This window comes from Armigeres subalbatus, chromosome 2, assembly GCF_024139115.2.
Source record: "Armigeres subalbatus isolate Guangzhou_Male chromosome 2, GZ_Asu_2, whole genome shotgun sequence".
Lineage (NCBI taxonomy): Eukaryota > Metazoa > Arthropoda > Insecta > Diptera > Culicidae > Armigeres > Armigeres subalbatus.
In genome coordinates, this window is record NC_085140.1 from 165,143,323 (window position 1) to 165,162,723 (window position 19,401).

Below are 19,401 nucleotides of genomic sequence, written 5' to 3' on the forward strand. Positions count from 1 at the left end.
TTTTTCGGAAAAATTACCAGTTCGGCCGTATCCGTATGTCACATACGACCAAACAATTTTCAACCGTTTTGGCTAAAAGTTCAATTCGGCCAAATGGAATTCAGCTAGATCACTTTCGGCTTAAGATGAAACTGCCAAGAATTCAAATAATTTTCGCCTCGTATTTTTAGAGACACCAATCTCAACAAAGAAGCAACAAATTACTGTCATCTTTTTATTCTAGCTTTGCTGCGTAGCAGCGTTTCTTTGTTTGCTTTAGTATTGATAGTGGGGATCTTGAATATACAAGGTGAAACATCTTTGGATTCCGAAAAGTTCGTCCTTAAGTTTTCGACCAAATGCCATTCGGTCAGTGTTCCGTAATAATAAACCAACATAAATCAGTTCAGATAAAAACAGTTAAACGTGAAACAATATAAATAATTACCCCCTGAGGAAAACACAATCCCCGTGTCGAAACGTTGGACAACGAGGAAACTCATTTCTATTAGTGAAGACTGCGTAGCCGTAAAGTTTAATATAAAAGTTACAGTCGATCTTGCATCAATACTATATTTGTATCAAAAACTTCAAACTAATGGTTTTACCAAACAATTATGGCTACTGTGATTCTATAGTTTCTTGGCTACTCGAAATCAATCTAGTCAAGGCTAGTCGCTGGGATGTGGAGAGTCTACCGAAGGAAAATGAGCTAAATTGAGCCAAAACAGGCCTCACACTCTATGATTTTAAAAAGGAATTATGGAAAAATGTTTCGATGGTTGCTAAACTCCTTGGGATCAATCCAGATGTATTGCATACCGGGGCTGATCGCTGTTTCGTTGGAGAAAACATTGTGTACTCTTGGTAATGATAAAATTTACATCATAAAACTTGAAATTATGATCTGGTACACATTCTGTTACCGAAATTTAGATTCAATTATGAATTCCGTAATGGCTAATTATCATAATATTTTACAGTGTATTAAATATTTCAGGTTAGAACATCGGTTCCATATGGAATTGCTGTAAAATGTTATTTTTCATGCATAAAAAGCTCGACATATCCTCATCTTTCCATTCGTTATATCAAAGGTTTAAGTTTGAGCTATCTTTCAATAGAATTTATGATGTAGTCATCTGTCCATTTGTAAGATTTGGCCGGATATGGCCGGATTGAACCCAAGTGGCCCAGGAGTTCTAAAAATATCATTCCCTGCATTGTATTGTAAAATCATGAAGTTTGAGATGTTACACGACATGTATTGATTTAAATTCATAAATGGCCCATTTTCCGGGGATCACTGACCAAAAAAAAATCTGGGATACTTCTAGAACCGTTCTGTGAAATGACTCATTACCAGGTTTTAATATTCGAAAGCTCTTGAAAACAACCGTCAGAAACGGGATGGTTAAAAATATTTCAACGGAGAGTTGAACCAAGATCCGAAATATTGATTCAAACATTAATAATAATATTAAAATAACGTTCAATTAATTAAAACATTTACGAAACATGAAACTAATATGCATACTCACTTTAAAAATGGTTAGTTGACTCACTTGTTAATATACAGGAATAACTGACACTATTATTTATAGATCGCAGCACAATGTATAATCACTAATTTTTCAGAACAATACCGTACTACTGAATTCAATTTTCAAAGTGTTTAGTCACTTTGATCAGTCGTATCAAACGACGGATGTGCTTCACTGTATGGTCAATATTCGCGCTGATGAGTTACATTTTGGTTGGAATTGTACATATTCATAATTGTCATAATAGACTCATTTATGTATAACAGAACACACCTATCAACTTCGATTCTCTGCCTTCGTGTTTCAAAACATGGATATTGACCTCCATCTTTTCCCGTAGCGTAACCTTACTAGCGTGACGTTTTCCACTTCCGGTAGTTACGCGCAAATTGATTCACCTCCACAGTTTAGACGCACCTTACTTCACAAATCAACGCCACTACCCAAGCACTTCTCCAATTTGCAGCGAAACAATTTTCCAACGATTTCAAAGGTCGCACTGCTAGTATCCATCCATGGGGCCACTTATGAATTGCAAAAATTTAAATTTAGATTGGCGCCAAATAGAAATCAATTAGCAACAATCCACTACGAGCGCTTGAGCACTTTTCCCGGGGGGGTTCGGAAGGAGGATCGACAAACAGGCCAGACAAACCACATCCAGAACCAACAGAACAATATTTTCTCTACGGTTCGGTTCGGAAGTGCACGTTGTTCTGTTACTGTTGAAGCTATACTAACGGTGTGTATGGTTCTACTTTGCACTGTCTGGCCCTTGCTGGAGAAATGGAACGCACACCAGTCTCCGAAACCTATTAGGCTTAATTTATTTGTTTTGAGAATATTTGACTGCGTTACCGTGTGCGATAACGTAGTGTCTGCTCATTTATGTATGAAGCGTGGTATACATTAGATCTGTGCACTAGGCAGAATTGCACAAAGTGTAAATATAGCAATAAACAATTATTGAGCGTGGAATGTCTTACTCATTCAAGACTGTAAAGTAAAATAAGATCTACCATGGTCACAGCTACAGGCAAATCCTGACCAACGAATACCTTCCACGATACCCATCTCATAAAGGTGTCGCTGAGTGTGGGGCCCTTGATCAAACAAGTTAAGCATCAACATTTCCTTCCCCCTTCAAGTTACGGTATAGATGGACGTGTCAAGGAGTGTAATTTCAAATCATGATTGCCAACGTTTACCCGGATCGAAACGAAGGCAAATCATTTTTGTCTTAGATTTAAAATGAGAACTTTGAGTTCAGTCTACGAAGTTGAAGTACACCATAACATACTACACAGCAAATAATTTAGAAAATACAACGCCGTATAAAATTGCAGCTAATTCGAATCGAATTAACATTCAATATTCAAATCAATTTGACTGAATTTCACAAGCTTGCATTGTTTGAATTTATTTCGATTTAAAGGGACAGTAAGATCTATTGAATGTTGCGTTTATTTGGTTGCTCCAAATATGTGCATCAAAATTAAATGTAAATATTATTTAAAATCATAACATATTTTATCTGTGTATGTAATATCAGTAGTAGGGACGGTTTCACAGAAAAAATGCACGTATTTGGAGCATGCTGAAGAACGCAACATTAAATCGATCTTACTGTTCCTTTAAAGCGAAATTTTACTTTAAAGATTTTACTTTACTAAAAATTACTGATCCTTTAAAGCGAAAAATTACTTGTAAAATTCAGTGAAATTGATTTGAATATCGAATGTAAATTCGATTCGAATTAGCTGCAATTTTACACGTCGTTGAATTTAAAAACTATTTGCTGTTTTATAACTATCGCTAGAATTGTAAACTACCGAGTGGGATAAAGCTAATCTACCATTTACAAATTTCTCCTTCCTACCAAAAACACCCCCCACTCGTGAACCTCCTGCTCACTTTTTTCTGACACTCTAAAAATGCTCAAATTACTTAATACCATTAGCATTGAGTGATTCCACAAATTCGTAGATGATGCAGCAAAAAACCATGGTATGACAGTAATATCACATCAATCCCTTATCACAGAACAAATGCGCTCAGATGAAAACAAGGTCAAGTCTGCTCTGACCACGTCTTTGCGAATGTTGACGGAAAGGAGGGAGGACTAGATGGACACCCACATAAAAAAGAAACAGAAAACTCTACATCCCATAGGACCCGATCGATTATGCAGAATTGTTTATATGAAAAGTAAAACGGTAGAAAATTTTTGGCAGAACGTGAAACACAGATAGAGCCAAGATACAAAGTCATAGGAAACTGGTAATAGAACATCTTCTAGCTATTCGTTTTGTAAATACTGTCTATGTTTAATTTTCACCACGTCCAGATTTGAAACGTTACAGGTCATAACTTCTAGCATGTGAACTATAATTTCACACTATACAAAATCAACTTTTATTGCAATGTATACTTTCAATCGAAGTGCTAGAAAGACGGGCAATCAGTTTCTTTCGAATCCTAATTTTGGAAAACTCTATGTACCGTTTGCAATGAGAAATTGTATCCCCAAAGAATGTGTGAAGTTGCTTTTCGTGCCACAGGATGCTTTTATTGGCAATTTGGTGCGTGCATCTGTATGCAAGTCGTACAGGCTACTTCTATCTCGGTTGGCGTTATCACTGGTAGTCTATGTACTGGTGTGATCCTCATCATACCTTCACTTTCGATGTCGTCTGGACAGAATCTGCCTACTATCACTTGCGTGCCCGATAATGGGAGTGCCACTGCAAATACCCGTTGAAGCACACGGCAATTCATAAAAAGCTGATTGGATAATTCCATTAACTTGTTCTCTTGCTCCGAGAAACCGCGTCAGCCATATCGAGCAATCAACGCAGACAGTGTGGCTCAAATGTGAAACCATCAGCCTACCAGTAGGTCATTCATACGGTGGAGCCGCTGGGTCACCCAGTGAACCATGTAAACGATCTGAGCTATCATTAAAGGAATTGCCTCGAAAACTTCGATGCAAGGTTATCCGGCCTATTCGGCGTTTGCAGTCTTGAACTGGTATTTGCGGTATGAGTAATAGCAGCACTAATAAACGCATGGATATATTTTGTGAACGTGTCCACCAGGGGCACATGACTTGCTATTGCTTCTTTTCCTCAAAAGAGCTCTTACATAGGCACATAGCTAAACGATTATCAGTAGTTCATATAAAATAAAAACTGTAATCGTGTAAGAAAATCGATTTGAAAAAAAAATCATTACTTTCTAGAATACCTGGCAAGTGTTTGTTTTTGGGAAAAGTAGAATGTTAGCCTATGGATAATATTTCAGTCACCAGGAAAGAGACAGACGCTAATTAAACTGCGCAACTTAGCAAACAGACGTACCCCATAATTTAGCTGAAATCAGAACGGTAACAATGCCCATAGCAGGAGTTGTATTACCGCTAATGTAACTCGATCTCGAGACTGGCGGTCATCTTTCGGAAAATCATTCCACCTTAGCTAGAATGTTGTTTCTTTTTTACCCTTCCTTCGGAAGTGTCTATAATTTCACTTTGTATGCGTAACGCAGGCGTGTTACGTATTTTTTCTATTAATGAGTTTCATGAATTATGAAATAAATGTTGAAATAAATTGTATGAGCATGCAAAAAAAAAATCTTCTCGGAAAAGCAAAAACGTAGAAAAGGGATGCCAAAAATGTCTTCAGTGGAAATCAGGCAACAAACGTGAATGTCACTTGAATGGGGCCCTCCTTAGCCGTGCGGTAAGACGCACGGCTACAAAGCAAGACCATGATGAGGGTGGCTGGGTTCGATTCCCGGTGCCGGTCTAGCCAATTTTCGGATTGGAAATTGTCTCGACTTCCCTGGGCATAAAAGTATCATCGTGATTCAAACCAGGAATCCCTTTACGAATTTTTCCAGGAATTTCTTCAACAGCTCTTTCCGATTTTTTTTTACCGGAGTTCCTCCAGGGAGAAATTTGAAATTTCACCGAAAATTCCCACATCTATTTATCCTAAAATTCTATAAAGATTTCAACCAGAAATACTTCCCCAAATATGTTCAGCAACTTCTTCAAGAAATCCTTCAGGACTTATTTCATGGTATATTTTAAGAACTCCTTCGAATATTTCCACAAAAAATCCATCGTGAACTCCGTCTGGAATTAGGAAGGAAGGAATTCTTTGAGGAGTTGGGTTAGAAATTCTATGTGAGATTCGAAAGGAGTCCAGTGGAAATTTCTGGAGAGTTCTCGAAGTAATTTATGAAGAGTTCTTGGAGGAATTACTGGAGGGAGAACTCGTGGACATTCAACCAGACTGTTAGCATTAGCATTAGTATTGATCAATTCGCACAAATTCGTAGGTGGTACAAGCCTGGACTATTGTATGAAAGTAGCATCACTTTCATCCGTTACCACAGATATTGATTTGGGACTAATCACTATCTCTAAGATGGGAGCAATGCACTCTCCAATAGTCGAGATCTGTCCTGGTCACATCCTTGCGAATGCTGAGGAAGGGGAAGGATGGTTTAGTTGGACACCTACTTAAGAAAGATGCAGAGAATTCTACGACCTCTCATAGGTGCCACGGGAGGTTTTTGGGATTGTGTGGAAGGTTATAACAGTAGGAATCGTTTTGGTAGAACGTGAAACTCAGAAAGAACTAAGATAGAAATACAAAGTAGGAAAGGAGCCTGGAATCGAACCCACGACCTCCTGCTTATAAGGCAGAAGCGGTAGCCACTAGACCACCGAGCTCGTCTTCCTGGACATTCAACCGGACTGTTCGCGAAAAAATCCAAAAAATTCCCAGGTAGTTTTCTAGAGGAATTCACGAAGAAATTTCGTAATAGCTCCTATGGAATTTATTGACTCCACAGGAAATTTTGGAGGGAATTTGAAGGCACTGCTTGAGGAAATCCAGAAAAAACATCCTGCAGGAATCTTCGGAGGAATTAACTGAGGGACTTTCGGAAGAACTCCCTGAAGAAATTCCAAAAGGAATTCCTGGGAAAAAAATGATGAAATTTTCCAAGAAAATCCAAAAAATTTCCGAAGTAATTTTGATTGAACTTTTGTAAGAATGCAGGAAAGAATTCTAAGAGGAACTTTTCAAGAAATTCCTGAGAAACTTCCCGACGAATGCCTGAAGGAACTAATTGCTAGTAGAACCTGCTGAAGAATTTCTGGAAGAATGTCCTGCAGGAACTTCTGAATGAAATCATGGAGCAACTTCTAAAGAAAAGCATGGACGAACTTCTGAAGGAATTTCTGGATGAATTTTCGGAGGAATACTTGCAGAAACTTTAGACCAAAGTTTAAACAAAAAACCAGAAACAAATCTCTGGAAGAACTTCCAAATCCACGAATTCAATGAAGTTTTGGAGAAACTTTTGGAGGAATTCATGGTGAAGTTTCCGAAAAAAAAGCTGGATAAACTTCTCAACTTATTCCTGGAAGAACTTCTGAAGGAAATCCTTGAGGAACTTCCGGGGGAATTCCCGGAGGAACTTCCGGAGGAATTCATGGAGGAACTTCCGGAGGAAATCCCGGAGGAATTCCTTGAGGAACTTCCGGAGGAAATCCCGAAGGAACTTCTGGATGAATTCCCGAAGGAACTTCTGGAAGTTCCTCCGAGAATTCCTGAAGGATCTTTCGGAGGAATTCCTGGCTAAACTTCCGGGGGAATTCCTGGCGGAACTTCCGGAAGCATTCTTAAAGGAACATCCGTGGGAGTTCCTGTAGGAACTTCAGGAGGAATTCTTGGAGGGTCAAAATTTCACTTTAGATGGATTAATCTGTGTTTTTAGACTAAGGCCGATAAGCAACATATGAAATACATAAAACTCGTCTCCACTCAGCTCGGTCCATGTATGCACGTGGCCAATAACGGAGTCTATGGAGGGTCCACAAACGGATCGGCCCACCTTGGCCTTGCTCGCCTTCTTATACCCGTTGGATCGTTATCGAGAACCATATTCAGCGGGTTATTGTTCGACATACTGACAACACGCCGAGCCCATCGCAGTTGTCTGATTTCTGCATTGTGAAAGATAGATGGCTCTCCCAACATCAGATGCAACTCATGGTTCATTCGCTTCCTCCATACACAGTCTTCCGGGGGCAGCAGGGACAGCAGGGACAGCATGGACCATGTCCAAGGGCTTGACGACCCCTCCCCAGCTGTCTGCGAGTCAGGGAGAAATGCCTAGGGCGTGGTGGGATTTAGCAGTGGGCTCTGCTAAAATCCCTCCCAAAAAACCACAAGTGCCCGTAAGCGGACTCTATCAAAGCGACTGTGTGCCGCTTCAAAAGCACAAGCCCAGGGAGTGCCAATTGGCATGTGGAGTGTCCCTACTTCGGTAGGGTAGTGCGTGAGCTGCTTCGGCAGGGAGTGAGTGATCTGTTTGTGCTGAGGCAGGAGTGTCATAGCGCGTCACCGCTATTGTCACCTCGAAGCGCAGCAGAAGTCTGAGTATGGACTGCACATGCTAAGGTAAGAGTGTCGTAGCGTAGTATCGTTGATTGGTCCCTACATACCGCTATCGACGCCTCGAGGCATGGCAGTGGAGTGTTAGAGTGAGTTGGGGAGTGTCCCTACTTCGGTAGGGTAGCGCGTGAGCTGCTTCGGCAGGGAGTGAGTGATCTGGTTGTGCTGAGGCAGGAGTGTCATAGCGTGTCGCCGCTATTGTCACCTCGAAGCGCAGCAGAAGTCTGAGTATGGACTGCACATGCTGATGTAGGAGTCGAGGTATCCCATCGACACCTCGAGGCATTGCAGTGGAATGTTACGAGTGAGCACCCGAAAAAGGGTCACATGGAGCGAATGGTCTTTGGAGAAGCTGCTTCGGCGGCAGGGTAGCAGTGGGTTGTACCCACACACCTACAGTTGTGCACATGTGGTGCATGGGGAGTGTCCCTGCTTCGGCAGGGTAGCGTGTGGTCTGCTTCGGCAGTGGTGTGATTGATCTGCTCGTGCTGAGGCAGGAGTGTCGTAGCGTAATATCTGTAGACCCAGGTAGTTACCGCTATTGACACCTCGAGGCATGGCAGCGGAGCGCCCAGGAGAGCATCCAAGTAAGACTCAAATGGAGTGAATGGTGTGCGAGCACCCAAGTCAGTCTCGCGTGGGACGAGTGCCTGTGTGAGCGATAATGAGCGAGTACGCTTAGTACTGCCGTCCCCCCAGAAGTAGTACTGCGAGGTAGTTCCTGGGGGAAACGATGGTGGAGCCCAAGGGAGTTTAGTCGGTATTACCGGTATGGTCGAGTCCGACACTCCAGTACACTTCCGTGTGGTAGTTTGGCAACTACAATGCACGTGTACTGGGTTAGTGTGTAAATGCATTCTCCCTTGTAAAAAAAAAAAAAAAAAAAAAAAAAAATACGCAGTCTTCCATCTGCACTCCATCATAGATGATACGCAACATGTTTCTTTAGAAAACTCTAAGTGGGCGTTGATCATCCATGATCATTATACAGGTCTCGTATCTGTAGAGCACTTCCGGTCTAACGATCCAGCTGTAGATAGTCAGTTTTGAACGTGGGCTTCTTCCGTAACCACACAACTGAAAGGACTACGCAAAAATCGTACCACTCGTGTCAATCCCTGATCTCAATCTATTGTATAATATGCGGCTTTGTTGAGCAGTTTTCCATGGACTAGTGGCCAACTGTTTTCCGCCAAAATTACAGGCATTCAAATGTTTGCATAATGCCTGATAGTCAATCAGCATTGAATGCTTTGAAATCAGCAACGTGCACTGGTTTAGAAATGTGTTCAGTCACTCCAAATCTTGGGTTGTCGTAACAATGCGAACCTGTATTGGGTTCCTGGTCTTTGTGACATTGATTTGTTTATTTGATTAATTTTTCATCTGACTCATTTGTGGTCTTAATGAACATTTAAAATTTTGACAAGGAATAACAAAGAAAACGTACTTCAAACAAAGAACAAACATCATCGTCTTGAACAGAGTCGTTGTCTAAAAGACTGGGTCGCACTATTAAAATCAAACAGGTTAAATACTACATTAAAAGAATTCCACATATATCTAATAGTATCATGTTGTCCATATTATACACTTCGTGCTCCAAGATGAAGGAGAGCCCGAAGTCGTAGTGTCCTCTCCGGAGTATAGATGTTGATGTCGTCGAGAATGGTTGGGGCATCAATTTCTTCTATCAGCAATTTTGCAACGAATACAGCTTGCGCGTTTGAACGTAGTCGTTCGAGAGTTTGTAATCCGAGAAGTTGACAGCGTTCCCTGTAAGGTGGCAAATTGGCAGGGTCGTTCCACGGAAGAAAGCAAAGGGCATACCGAACAATTTCTGTATTGCTTCAATTTTGGTAATCCAATTAGCGTGAAAACGACACCAGACTACAATACTTCACTCCAGAATGGATTGAACTAGTTAACAGTGCAGGGACCGCAGGCAGTGTGGATCTCGATAATTTGCAGATATTTTAAAGATGCACCAAGTTGCTTATTGCCCTTAGAAATAACATCGCAATAATGAGCTCGGAATGTGACCCCACTGTCAAGCTTAACGCCCAAATTTTGTACTTGGCTTACCCTTTGAATGGACTGTCCTTCGATGGTGTAGTCAAAAATAATCGGTTTTATTTTACGTTGAAAGGAAAATATGCTGGTAGTCAAGCAGAAAGTTATGACACCACGTGTCGAAATAATTGATCAATGTAGATTTTGACATCATCCGCGTAGAACAAACGGCGTTCAGGTGGCAGTATTCTGCCTATCTTCTTCTTCTTATTGGCATTACATCCCCACACTGGGAGAGAGCCTCCTCGCAGCTTAGTGTTCATTAAGCACTTCCACAGTTATTAAACTGCGAGGTTTCTAAGCCAGGTTACCATTTTTGCATTTGTATATCATGAGGCTAACACGATGATACTTTAATGCCCAGGGAAGTCGAGACAATTTCCAATTCGAAAATTGCCTAGACCGGCACCGGGAATCGAACCCAGCCACCCTCAGCATGGTCTTGCTTTGTAGCCGCGCGTCTTACCGCACGGCTAAGGAGGGCCCCTGTCTATATCGTTGATAAATAGCACGAATAGAGCAGGCCCCAGATTGCTTCCTTGGGGCACGCCTGAAACGTTGGAAAATTCCTCGGATCCGATTTGGACACGAAGCGTGCGATTGGACAGGTATGACCTAAACCACATAACGAAATCGGGAGACATGCTTCCATGGTCGCATAATCAAACGCTACTTTGAGATCCGTGTACACAGCATCGACTTAAGCACCAGAGTCTAAGTAAGTAAGTAGGCACACCGACAGGAAATGAACTAGATTCATTGGAACCGATCGTTTATGGAAGAATTCATGTTGGTCGTTGGAAATGTAGCGCTGGCAGCTTGCAAACAGAGCATTATTTATTATTATCTCGAATAATTTTGAACTGGCGCGAAGCGATGTAATGCCACGATAGTTCTCGACGTCGTACTTATTCCCTTTCTTGTGAATAGGAAACATTAATATTTCCAAAGCGTAGGGAATTTACGTTGTGCCAGTGAAGCATTAAATAAAGCAGTTAGTGGGTGTATTAGAGCCTCACCACATTTTTTCAACACACTTGCTGGAATACCATCGGGACCGACAGAAGAAGAAGATTTCAATTTGCGTATAGCGTTTATAACAACAGCTGCTGAAATTTCGAATGGGCAGAATTCGATCACACGTCTGGGAGTGTCGGCAGTTGCTGCGATGATTTGAGGGTCTGAGGCAATAGAAATTTTAAAGGCATCTCCAAAAAAAAATCGCTAAAAAGTTACATTTTTCTTGCATTGAGCTGGTACTCATACCCTCTAAATGCATCTCCACTGACAGTACATTCTCTTTCCTTTTGGAATTGACGAATGCCCAAAATTGCTTTGGATTCCTGCGAAGATCATTCTGCGTACGAACTACGTATCGTTCGTAGAGGAAACGATTGTAACGCCGGTATTCATTACTCGCTTGCGTAAGTATTCGTTTCAAAACCGGACAATGGCAACGGCAATAGCATAACAGAGCCTGTGATCTTCTGCGTTTCAGCTGTCGTAAACGGGCATTAGACCATGCAGGCTTTGGAGTAGGTCAACGAAGAGGGACACATCTAGCAATGGCTTGATTCACCTTGATGTTGAAATAATCTACCGCATCATCCACACCGGCAGCTAACGCGCCATTCAATACTGGATATTGCCTCGCAAAGTAACGTGTAATCTGCGCGACAGAGTTCTAAACTTTGCGTGTCAACGACATCTTCGAATTCGCATGGTAGTAGTATTAGAACGCTTACTTCGAGAGCTGGATGATGCAAGTCTAAATCGATCAGTGGGTTCACAGCTTTACGAACCATGCTTCCTTTCGCAACGCTGTCATTAACTAAAACAAAATCCAAGATTCGTCCATTTCAGTTAGCAATAGGGTTGATTTAAGTTAGGCCATGCAGAATCCGTCTACAAAAATCGAGATAGAAACCGATAGGTTTGATTGCTGATAATCCATTAGTACTCAGAACATCTTTTATGCCATTGTACGGCAATTTTTAAAAGGAGAATCATCTGAAGTTTAAAGAATAAGTCCTAATACGTAGTACGATTCATCAGAACCGTAATACCGCTCCAGGTGGTGCCCCATAAACCCTTTTGCAATTGTTACTAGTCAACGGCAGTACCTTGTTGGGCAGGGAAGATCCATCAATTACGTAACTCAAAAATTTACCATTTTCAAGCCTCCCCCCCCCCCTTTTCCCCCTATGTCACGGTTTTTTCAACTTATTTACTATTGGTGACAGGCGGAGGTCATCTGGTATATTACTTTGTAGGCGGCATTAAGGATAGTAATCGCCCGAATATTCTCACACTTCATCTTGTCGCTTTTTTTTAGATGGGGAATATGACCCCTTCCTTCCACTTCTCCAGTAGCAGTTCAGTTTCCCAGATTCTGACTATCAGCCTGTGCACATTGCAGACAATTGGCCAGCTTTTTCGGGCCCACCTTGATGCGTTCATCTCGGGGACACCATCCTTATCAGTTATTTTTCCGTCGTCAGCCCGTGGAGCGCGCTGAACTCCTTCTCCTGGCCAACTAATGCGTCTTTATCCCCATCAGTGATTACGGAGTGTGGGCTATGGATGTTGATTATGCAAAAGTTGAAGAACCAGAGTTTAATCCTCAACTTGCACATTCTCTCATTGATCGGCCACCACACGATCACGCCCCTTTGCTTATTGCCGCCTTCCCCCCTCTGTCCGATTCCCACCTCTGTCAGATCTCGAACCTCGGCCGGCACCACGAGAAGGTAGGGATAAAGGAGCATTTTTTTTTCCTGTTCGGGTGTGCCACTGCGACCAGTTATTAGATCTATTGTAGCGTTACCCGTATCCTTAGTGTTTAAGTGCATGTCGAATTACTCCATTACTATTGATAAGCAATGCAGTATCGGTTTCGATACAGTTGTTGTTTTGTTTTCTCAAGAGCACCATGACAAGACCCCCTTTTTAGACCCTTCACAGAGAGCAATCCCATTGAAGGCACGCTTATATCAATAGGAAATCAATCCTTTCTTGAGAAAACAGAACAGTAATACTGTTTTTGGCCATGCATCGGAGCCCTAGCCACATCCTTGTCTTGCTTCTAGAATATCACCAGTAAAACTCTTAAAACCCGGGATTTAGCTCTGTCTACAAGACCATTTCAAGCAAGAGAATTTGTTCAGTAATAAGAACTTCCGTGTGTTCCCCTCACTACCATTGTTCACCAGTTCAAGAAGAGTTAGTACGTATTTAAACCCCTAACTCGATTTTCCAGCAGTCAGTTCAGCCTAGGGACGGGTACCGAGGTTTTTTAACTAATTGCTTGAAAAGTTGTTTCCGCTGCATACAGTTTAGCCTCAAACCAGAGGAATTCGAGTCTTTCAACTGTCTGCAAGGTAACATTAATTATGTTTTATTTCTGAGACTGCTGTTGGTAGCGAGGACTAAATACGATGAATCCTTAATTACCACAACTTATTGCCCTAGCTATGAAAATGGATTAAGCTAGGGCTCTGTTTGGTAGATCTTACACCACAACACACTACGTCAAAGTGATCTACCGTGTTACGGGTTTAAAGGAGCATTCATAAATAACGTAACGCTTAGAGGGGGATGGGGGGTTCCCGAAGTGTACAATCCATACAAAAAACCGAATGTTTCATACAAAAATTTCGGTTTATCCCTAAAACCAGATCCAGAAAACCAGAAAAAACCAGATGTTTACTATACGCAAATCCTTCAAAAATGCCACGAATGTCAGGTCCCAAAACACCATATGTTTTGTTAAGAAAATTATTTTTAGCTTTTTATCGGAATGTCTTTACTTGTCATAAGACGAGTTTGTACAATCCCATTTAATTCCACCACTTAATTGTACCTTGACAGATACGTATTTCGACCTCAACAGTAAGGTCGTCTTCAGTGTCTCGTACTTGACTCGACTTCGAGTCTCGAGACTTCGTATGTCGCCTTAAAATCGACAAACTTATGGTCCCTTGTCATAAGACGAGTTTGTACAATCCCATTTAATTCCACCACTTAATTGTACCTTGACAGATACGTATTTCGACCTCAACAGTAAGGTCGTCTTCAGTGTCTCGTACTTGACTCGACTTCGAGTCGAGTCAAGTACGAGACACTGAAGACGACCTTACTGTTGAGGTCGAAATACGTATCTGTCAAGGTACAATTAAGTGGTGGAATTAAATGGGATTGTACAAACTCGTCTTATGACAAGGGACCATAAGTTTGTCGATTTTAAGGCGGCATACGAATGTATAGACCGCGAAGAGCTCATGGACGAGAACAGCTTTCTCAAGAATCTTACGATGACCTACATCTGTCACCAATAGTGAATAAGTTGGAAAAACCAGATCTTTACTGTACGCAAATCCTTCAAAAATACCACGAATGTTAGGTCCCAAAGCACCATAAGATTTTCGACTTTAAGGCGACATACGGATGTATAGACCGCGAAGAGCTATGAAAAATCATGGACGAGAACAGCTTTCTCAGGAATCTTATGAGACTCATCAAAGCAACAATGGATGATGTGCAAAATTGTGTGAAGATGTTCAGGCGTACTTCAGTTCGTACGAAACCCGCCGGGGACTACGACAAGGTGGTAGTCTAGATCTGTTTCACCAAAGTAAATATTAGTGTAAATTGCTTAAGGTCACTCCGAATTGAATCCAAGTTTCAAAGTGCTCGCTTTTTCGGGGGCACACCACTCGATACGGAGGCGGCGCACAACTGTCATTTTTGTTGATTTAGCTTTGCTGCGTCGCAGCATGCGTGAAATAATAAAAATGACAGTTGTGCGTTGCTTCCGTACCGAGTGGTGTGCCCCCGAAAACGCGAGCACTTTAAAACTTGGATTCCGTCAGGAGTGACCTTAACGGTAATGCTAAGTGGCTTTCGTCTGGGAAAATCGTTGGATTATATTGAATTTGTACAGGATCGTGCAATCAAAAGAGGATATCTTAGATAAAGATATGTCCATTTAGAATCCGGAATAATAAAATCATCTGTATCTCGGTAACGGATTGACGTACAAATAAGGTTAATACATCAAAACAAGGATAATTTACTGTACTTTAAGGAAACAATTATGAAACAAATCATTTCTTTTTGTTTCTAGTGAAAATTCGCACCTTCTTCTTTATTCCTCTCGTCAAAAGTTGCACACCTCCGAAGTCAACTTCCTTGGCACATTTGTTCCACATTTTGGTCATCTGAGTCACGTTCCACTTTTCTTAAGCTTCCGTTTCATTACTGCCCAAAATGTCTCGATGGGCCGGAGCTGTGGGCAGTTGCGTGAATTTATTTGTAGGCAGTTGCGTGGATATATTTTATCGATGAAATCTTCGTTATTATCGCGGTACCACTGGATGACTTCCCGGCTGTAGTGGCCACTCGCCAAATGTAGCCAAAACTTCACGGGGCCTTTATGAGATTTATGGAAGGTAGACCGCGGTTTTTGAGACATTCTTCCTTGTACAGCTTCGAGTCCATCGTCTTATTCGTCACAAACACTTAGGTCTTTGCTCCACAGCTGCATATCCCTTGCCAAAATCATCTGTTTTTTTTTTGCAAGTTTGTCCAAAAAGCAAACTTAAACTTCGCAGGAACTACTCCTCGTGTCGTCGCCATGTAAAATGTTTGGCTAGGAAGCTGTCCGAAATCCATTTTGATGTAGGTTCCATCGTCGATGAGCACGATTATCAACGTGGGTGTGCAGATTTTTTTCTCTCCTTTCGGCTTCCATCTGGAATAATTTTTGACTCACTGCACGAAACATCGTGAAATTTATACCACAGCAAGTGGGCGCCTAGGTAGATAAACCGCTGTAAAAGAATTCTTGCAGCGGTCACTTTCCGTGCCGCTGCAATACAATAAATGATTCCGGATTCTAAATGGACATAGCTTTAGTATACAAAAAGAAAATTCTCACTTTTGGTTAATGAATTAGTGATTCTGATTTTCAGTTCAAATATGTCACCTTACAAAAGAATAAAAATCGAATGAAAAGGACCGCATTTCCTATCGACTACCATCTGCTCTTCATTTATAAATTCGGACAATCGAATATTTTACAAGAAAATTTCACTCTGGTAATGACAGCTCACGTTCCCAAGCGAACGCCCCATTGTCTAACTGAAGCCATGGAATGCTTGAATAACATGAACGAACAGTGTTCTTAGAGCTACATGTACCTTAACAACAGCAGAGAGTCGCATTTATTGCCGATTCTACGAAACTTGTCAGTGTAATCGGTACAGGCAATTTAAATACAGCAGAAAGATACCTTCTCAGCATTCACACGAGGCCCTGAGTCACTGCGACGATTGAACGAATAATAATTATCGATCCATTTGATGAATTGTTTCTATATAGACGACCATAAATGCAGGTACGATTGCTACAGATTAGCTTGGAATTTTAGAATACAAGTAACGTTTTTTATGAATTGTATCCAACAGGTAGTCAAGGAAAATAACCCTGTCAGTAAATACAGTAGGAAAATTTCCTGCCTCATTGGGTATTGCCATTGGACAACTTTTCGCTCGCCCATACCCTTGAGACATTGACTCACGTGTCGGGAAACTAATTTGTTCTTTTCAATTGCACTGAATTCATAAGCTACACATATTCTACTGCATTATTGAAAAATAGAAAGGTTCCTAAAAAGTGCAGAAATGTTATTCTATTGTGCTTTCTTGGAATATACTAAGTTTTAAAGATTTTTATTGAATTGGAGTTATATATCTAAGCTAAATCTATTATGCAGATTTCGCACTTGGTATCGTAACGGCGTCATTGCCTTGATTGATTTCGCTTCGATATTCTCTTATTATCAATGAAGTAAAATGCGTAAGTTCACCGATGGTTTGGTGTGACAAAAGATGATAAACAACCGCGGCTGTAGCTTCTGATCCAATTAAGCTATTAATGAGAGGAAAATCGATCAATGCAGATACGCTTTTGTGATACTAAGCGTGAGCAATGAATTAGTGGGACAAGGGGCAATATGGACACCCTAAGGTTTTCATCAATATTAATTGATTTAAAGTGTATGCTGCCGTCATACGCATATTTGTCCCATGTTTGCTGGGATTCCCTATATACATGGGACAGTTATGCGCATAACGGCAGTATGTATATACATTGGATTTTCAATAACTACATTGTACTATGAAGAAATAAAGAAATAAAAACCCTGATTAATCCACCTAGCGGTAATGGTGCCTTTCTCGTGCATTATAAAAATAGTATTTTGGCCATTACTCTTGAGCCCATAGTCCGATCTGCCCAATTTTCAATAGGAAGCAATGGTAGAGTATCTTGCGTCGAATGCAATTTGTTGCGAGTAAATCAGTTAAGGATAAGTGCATGAAAATGAGTGACATTTTTTACTCAATTTTCTATAAAAAAGTGGTATTTTGGCCATAACTTCCGAGCCCATAGTCCGATCTGACCAATTTTCAATAGGAAACAATGGCAGAGTATCCTGCGTCGAATGCAACTTGTTGCGAGTAAATCGGTTAAGGATAAGTGCATGAAAAATGAGTGACATTTTTTTTTGTAATAAAAGTGGTATTTTGGCCATAACTTCCAAGCCCATAGTCCGATCTGACCAATTTTCAATAGGAAACAATGGTAGAGTGTCCTGCGTCGAATGCAACTTGTTGCGAGTAAATCGGTTAAGGATAAGTACCTGAAAAATGAGTGACATATTTTTTGGGTGGGTGCGCACAGACGCACACACATACACACACACACACACACACACACACACACACACACACACACACACACACACACACACACACACACACACACACACACACACACACACACACACACAGACATCACCTCAATTCGTCGAGCTGAGTCGATCGGTATATAACACTATGGGTCTTCGGGCCTTCTATAAAAAGTTTGTTTTTGGAACGATTATATAGCCTTTACCGTATACTTAGTATACGAGAAAGGCAAAAACAGACTCACCTACCTAACGGTTATGGTGCTTTTCTTGTTTTGGGAGGAAAAATGAGAACTTCTGGGACACAACACAGGTCCGATAAATTCACTTTTTAGGACTCATTTATGTGTATTACGGCTGTTTAAAAATAAATAAATTATGTTTTAAAAAGATATACTTAAAATTGTTTCTACGTGTCTAAATTCTATTTACACACGCATCCAAACAAGCACAATATTTTTCTAAACTCTCGTTGGAATTCATCAAAATATGACGAAGGTACATAACAGGATGTAATTTACGCCAGATATGTCCCGTTCGGAGTTTCGAAAACATCAACCTCCAATAAACTGTTAACATGTTAAGTATCATGAATCACGAACATTGTTAAAACGAAAATGTCGACCCAAAAACAAAATCGATAGTCTGATGACACATCACTCTCAAATCTGCCTAATATTGCCTTAATAAAAAGCAAACTCAATTTATTGCCAACGTGCCGGTCACTATCAAATGGAATCAGGTGAACGTGAAACACGTTTCGAATGCTGAATATCTGCTGCTGCATTAACTGCCAATTACCAACTGTCCAACGACGTAGTTACATAAAATTAAAGCATTTTGGAGTAAAAACAAAAACGTTGCTACGGATCAAATTAATCGCAGATTAAAGCGAAGGCAACATTTAGGCAAATTGTAGAACAAAAATGTTTTGATTAAATTGAAATTAAAAGGCTACAGTAAGAAATAAAAAAATGCTAACATGTTAAAATAAATCTCTTGTTGTGAGATCCGTTGTAGATACCAAAATAAATCGATGAAACTTTATGTTTTCCCTAATAATATCTAATGCGCCTTACCCGTCTAGTGGCTACCGCTTCTGCCTTATAAGCAGGAGGTCGTGGGTTCGATTCCAGGCTCGTCCCTCTCCTACTTTGTATTTATATCTTAGTTCTTTCCGTGTTTCACGTTCTACCAAAACGATTCCTACTGTTATAACCTTCCACACAATCCCAAAAACCTCCCGTGGCACCTATGAGAGGTCGTAGAGTTCTCTGCATCTTTCTTAAGTAGGTGTCCAACAAACCACGACTATTGGAGACTGCATTGCTTACATCTAAGAGATATTGATTAGTCCCAAATCAATATCTGTGGTAACGGATGAAAATGATGCTACTCTCATACAATAGTCTTGGCTTGTACCACCTACGATTATGTGCAAAATGCTCAATGCTAATGCTAATGCTAATAATATCTAATGCGCCTTACCCATCTAAAATCTCAAGTACAGTTACACCCATCTAAAATCTGAAGATTTTACGAAAATAAGAACGAAACATAGGTATTCCCTTTGTATTTCGTT

General features: G+C 40.8%; 2 protein-coding genes across 5 annotated transcripts in view; both read right to left on the reverse strand.

The window, feature by feature from the left end:
* LOC134211131 (ion transport peptide) overlaps nucleotides 1–19,401 on the reverse strand; it is a 204,340-nt gene that overhangs the window by 82,272 nt on the left and 102,667 nt on the right. The window contains exon 1 of one of the 4 annotated variants that reach the window (XR_009978939.1): nucleotides 1,521–2,222. The exons of the other annotated variants lie outside the window; for them this stretch is intronic. The gene's annotated coding sequence lies outside the window, so the exon portion shown is untranslated. Of the gene's footprint in view, nucleotides 1–1,520; nucleotides 2,223–19,401 lie in introns of those variants that run through there. 4 annotated transcript variants of the gene reach the window in all.
* LOC134211130 (deoxyribodipyrimidine photo-lyase-like) overlaps nucleotides 1–19,401 on the reverse strand; it is a 193,974-nt gene that overhangs the window by 69,509 nt on the left and 105,064 nt on the right. The window lies entirely within an intron of this gene.